The 5,227-nt window shown below is 33.7% G+C and overlaps 1 long non-coding RNA gene across 1 annotated transcript; it reads left to right on the top strand.

Moving 5' to 3' along the window:
* The first annotated feature begins 1,949 nt into the window (after positions 1-1,949).
* On the top strand, positions 1,950-3,857 carry LOC131629124 (uncharacterized). The gene is made up of 5 exons (XR_009291964.1): positions 1,950-2,308; positions 2,389-2,419; positions 2,721-2,861; positions 3,182-3,314; positions 3,564-3,857. It is a non-coding gene; the product is annotated as an uncharacterized LOC131629124 (long non-coding RNA).
* Positions 3,858-5,227: the final 1,370 nt, after the last annotated feature.

Genomic DNA, 5,227 nt, shown 5'->3' with positions numbered 1-5,227 from the left:
CACACACATGACAGTTTGAAACCGTCACAATCAACATTAAAAACAAAAAACAAACGAAATTTCCCGACTGTTGTTAACCGTCGCAATAATCATTTTACGTCAGTTCCCAACCGTCGTGGCATAGAACGACAGTTGGTATAACGGTTTTGACAACCGTCGCAATACAACCTCACGACACACGTTTTTAGGACAGAATAACAACCGTCGTGACTTGTAAATTGTGACGGTTCTAACCGTCGTAACCTTCTAAAATGAACCGTAGTAATTCGCTAATTTTCTTGTAGTGATTTACTTTAAAACAGACAACAATAAACAATATAATATAAATTTTAAATTCAAATATAAAAGCATTGATCTATAATACTCACACCAACACAACATGAACTTATTTCAATACATCTCAAATCGTTTTTACTGATCATAGGATTTGCATTGCAAGTACCACCTTCAACCAGGGGCGGAGCTACAGCCCGGGCACGCACCCAGGCTCAACCCCTCTTTTCGTTGTATACTTCTCATGTAATAGTTGATTTTTAGACAACATCAGGGGCAAAATTAGTAGTTTTTAGACAAAATTAAGGGCAAAATTAGTAAAAACAGGGTGTAAGCAAAATTTTTAGACAAAATTAAGGATAAAATTAGTAGAAACAAGTGTAAAATTAGTAAAAACAAGATGTAAAATTTTTGTCCGAACTCCATAAAATTTTTGGCTTTGCCACTGCCTTCAACTCATCCAATCAAGACAGACACCTTTCAACTTGCTCACCACCTTCATGAATGAAACATCTTAGTTCAACTCGTTTCACCATTAAGATAAAAAATCTTACATAGTTCAACCTAACTTAGGTGGGCAATTTTCAATTTAAGAAGTCGGTGATATATCAATAAAATAAAAAATAATTAATAATTAATGTATAATATAAGAAAGGAAGTTGTTTTGGAAAAGACAACAACACCCTTGCTTAATTTTGTGCCAAATCTCAATTTTGGGGGCAATTTGAGTCTAATCTAACCATTTGTCAGACTTTTAATTGATTTTGGTTGCATTAGAAATATGTTTTACAAGGCTATAAGCTGAAAACGATTATATTTATATTATTTGAACTCACTTTAGTTGCATTTGAACCAAAGGAATCCAACTCTGCTCTAAACAATTATATTTATATTATTTGAACTCACTTTAGTGACATGAACAACAGCTTTAGAAATGTACCGGGTAAGGAATCCAACTCCGCTCTAAACTTTATGTTCCCAATGTGCATACTGTTCACAGTATTTCCATCATCTTTCCTTTTTCCTCAAAATCTTTCTATTCTCTCTCTCCCTCTCACTCTCTCTGTTCTACCAACAACATTTTCCTTTTCTCAAACTTTGTTTTACCCTAACTTGTTTTAATTCGTTATCTGGTTTTTGAGTTCCATATGGGTAGGTCGTTTGAGCCAGTGAAGAACATCAATGAGATGAAGGAGATGTGGAAAATAGTCGTTTGAATCCATCACAAATGGGTTGTTAACAAAAATAAGAAACATTTTGAGATGGTTGTCGTTGATAATGATGTAAGACTATTTTTGAACTTTCTTCGTTCTTGATTCTGTTCTTTAACTGGTTTTTTATTTCCTCAGGCATATGAAAAGTTGTGTTGAAATCCAGAACCTTTAATCTGGTTTTTTTGTTAAATTTGTCAAAAATCAAAACTTTGACCATTAATGGTTTCTGAACTTTATTCACTGTTGATAATTGTTCTTTAACTTCTTTTATTTTTATTTAGGGATCTGGTTTTTTTAAATCCACTATCATTAATCTGGTATGGTTGTTATATTTTTCAAAAATCAAAACTTTGAGTATAACCTAACCTGGTTTTTATTTAAACTTTGTGTCATGATGTTTGTGTTGGTTTAATGGTTTCTGAAAGTTTATTCATTTGTGATATTTGTTCTTTAACTGTTTTTTTTTTGTCATGCATCTGGTTTTTTGAAATCATTTATCTTTAATTTGTTTTTTTTGTTATATTTGTCAAAATTCATAATTTTTGTATAACGGAACCTGGTTTTTGTTTTGTATCTGGTTTATTTTTGCAGATGATTAGATTAGGGTTTTTTTGTGATTGTTTTATTTTTCTTGCAGATTATTAGATATGTTTGGAGGAAAATAGTGGAAGAAGTTTGCCAAGAGAGTGAAGCAGCGGAGGATGGCAACAAGGGTTGTCAAAGAAAAGCGAGATGCCTCTCCATGAAAGAAGTTTGCCTGTTTCAATCTAATGTCCTGCTATTCATCGAGGACTGAGTCGTGAATCATATAACCTAACTGTGTAAGCTTTATGTTGCTAATGATTGTTATCAGTTTGTTAGATTTGTATTGTTATTGATTGATATCACTATGAAATTACAGGGTTATTCCAAAAGCTCTCATGCCTCATGAGGTATTTCTGCCGCTACTACTATTTTTTTTTACTATTATAGTGTTAATTCATGCCTCCTGGTTTTTGTGAATTTGTGCCAAAGAACAGTGGTGAATGAATTTATGGAGTTTGTTCCTCTGTCATGGAAACAATTTATTATTTTTTTTCTATGTAGAACTTTGTCATTTTAGTGTGTTGTAATTGGTCTATTTTGATAAATATCTGGAGAAACAGTTGGTGAAGTAATAGTTGTTTTCGATATACATGAGTGGAAAGCGGCAGTGGCTTAAGAAGCTGATGCTTTTATTGCACTCCCTGGCAGTTAGTTACATGAATAACTATGAAATGATGAGTGGGGTTCAAAAGAGGTTATTTTCTGGTTAAATCTGGTTCAGAAGCAGCTGCAACAAGCTACTGATAAGGAGAAAATACAGTCAAGACTGACAAATCTGAAAGCATTGAGGTTAGTTTTGTTTAGTCTTAAAGACATCATGGTTTTGACACTACCAAAAAGGATGATATTGGATTTATTGTCTAGGAATACATATTCAATTGAAATTATTACACTTGCAGTTAAATTATCAAAGTGAGACATAATCTTTTGCATGATTTATTTCATTTTACAAATTATTATTCATTAAAAGGTTATATTCTTATGTCTGTGACTGTATAGTGCATGTTATATGTATGTTGAAGAGTGTAATATGGCTTTATTGGTTTCTTAACTTAATGTATGTGATTAAGGTACATAAAATTGTTTCCTTTATTTGTTCGCAACCTTAGGACCCAATCTGAATGGTTTGTTTGGGAGACAATCTGGGACAACTCTTTGATACTTCTATTCTGCGGCTAACAAGAACAAGGTTGTGAACGGGATGAGAAAGCCCCGTATGATTACTTGCTTAACCCTGAGAAGGTACAACATATTGATCGGTATTTCAGTGTTTCTTTCTAAATGACATAAAAATGTTTCTGTCAAGTGGGTATTATGATTTGTTTGATGCTTATTTGTACATTATCATTTCAGGATTTAGAGTTTTCTATTATGAATAAGCTGTTGTGCTGTTAATTTATTATGGATATATAATATTGATAAGGTAAAGTTGTAAAAGTGTTGTTCGACCAAGTATGGCACTGATTTACTTATTGTTTTGTTCTTGTGCAGTACATCCCTGGGACAAAGATGGTGTTTCCTGGTCTTAAGAAGCCTCAGGATCGTGCTGATCTTATTGCATATCTGAAGCAAGCCACTGCATCAGAATAGAATTTCCGTATGCACCTCAAACATGGAGTTTTAATTTTCGAACATTTTATTTGTGTGGTGCAAACCACTTATCTTGGCAAAAAATAATGCAGACTTGATTAGTTTGTTGTGCTATTTTGTTCCTTTTGCATTGCATTGCATTGCTTCTTTAGAGTTGCGTTACATATATTTCGCTGTGGACTAATATTAAGACATTGGCCGTGGACTGATATTTTTTTCATTTGTCTGACAAGTAGAAGCAATAGTCTTGTGTTCTTTTACTTTTAGTTTGCTTAATCGAATGCATTATAATGCAATTTCTTTCCAACTTTTTTTGTTGTTCATAAAATGAAATCTTATTCCTCTTAATTTCTAAGATCGAAGTTCTTTCCAACTTTTTTTTGCCGTTCATCATTGCTTGCATTGTTGCTACCATTGGCGGCTCTCTCTTTGGCTATGATGTTGGAATTTCAGGTTCTGCAATAGGTACGGTTTTCGGTTAGACCTGTCATATCGACCGGTCTATTCCGATTTTAAATTACTGGGATGAATTACCTAGGCTGCCCCAAGTTTAACTACTCTTTCCTTAGAGGTTATGAATATTTTCAATGGTTTTGTTATACTTACTATGACTTCATTACGTAACTGAGTAGCTTCTATTTGGAAAGTTTTGATTCCTACTGAAGTTTAATTCATTTTAAATTGCTTGCTCATGATTCTTGAAAGTAAAGGTTTATCTTGGCATACTTGGACACGAGCATGTGTAGCGGGGAAAATCTGATATCGAAGCCATGGGATTGACTCGAATCAATATTCCGTTTGAAATCGCCACCGCGCTTTATTTTTTCAAAGGAAAAGGGAAAAGAACGTAAAACCCAAAGTTTTGTTTTTAAAACAAGAAAGAGAACTCAGGTTCGGGTGTTGATTATATGAGGGGAAGGTTTTAAGCACCCCTCATATCTGTGGTACTCCACAGGAACCTTTTTGAAAATCTGTGTGTGTGTGCTAAAAAAGAGTTTGTTTTATTTTTAAAATAAGCTCGGCAAGACGTTAAGCCTTGGGCCTACATACCTCCTTGGTACAATGGAGAAGTCAGAGCTAATGTAGTTCCGCTTTTGGGAAAAAAATTTTAAAAAAAAAACGAATAAACACTTTATCGTCGTCGGAGAGAAATACTCAGCCATTGATCTTGAGCATGAGAACAAACGAGTTCTTTGCATCGCTAATGAAAGAAGGGCTCCAACTCGGATAGAAATCAACGAGTATGCCACTAGCTCTCTCACGCGGAAAAGATCTCATTATATCAATCAATTTCAAAATCGTGGGGTATAACCACTCGTTTCGACAATTAACAGTGTCTAAACTTTGAAGAAAAAGCCACTAAGGGCAAAAGATATTTTAAAAGAAAAGGTTTTTTTAAAAAGGTTGCAAACATAAGAAGGTTTTGTAAAAAGAGAGAAGATTTTGAAAATTAAAGAAGGGGAGGAGATGAAGAGGCTAACCTAGTGCATAAAATAAAAGCTAAGGAAAGAAACGGTTTAACCAAATTAAGAAGCCAACACTTGACATTAAGAGTCAAGGTAGAT

Source organism: Vicia villosa, unplaced genomic scaffold, assembly GCF_029867415.1.
Source record: "Vicia villosa cultivar HV-30 ecotype Madison, WI unplaced genomic scaffold, Vvil1.0 ctg.000509F_1_1, whole genome shotgun sequence".
Taxonomy (NCBI): domain Eukaryota; kingdom Viridiplantae; phylum Streptophyta; class Magnoliopsida; order Fabales; family Fabaceae; genus Vicia; species Vicia villosa.
This window is presented reverse-complemented; position numbering and strand designations above follow the sequence as displayed.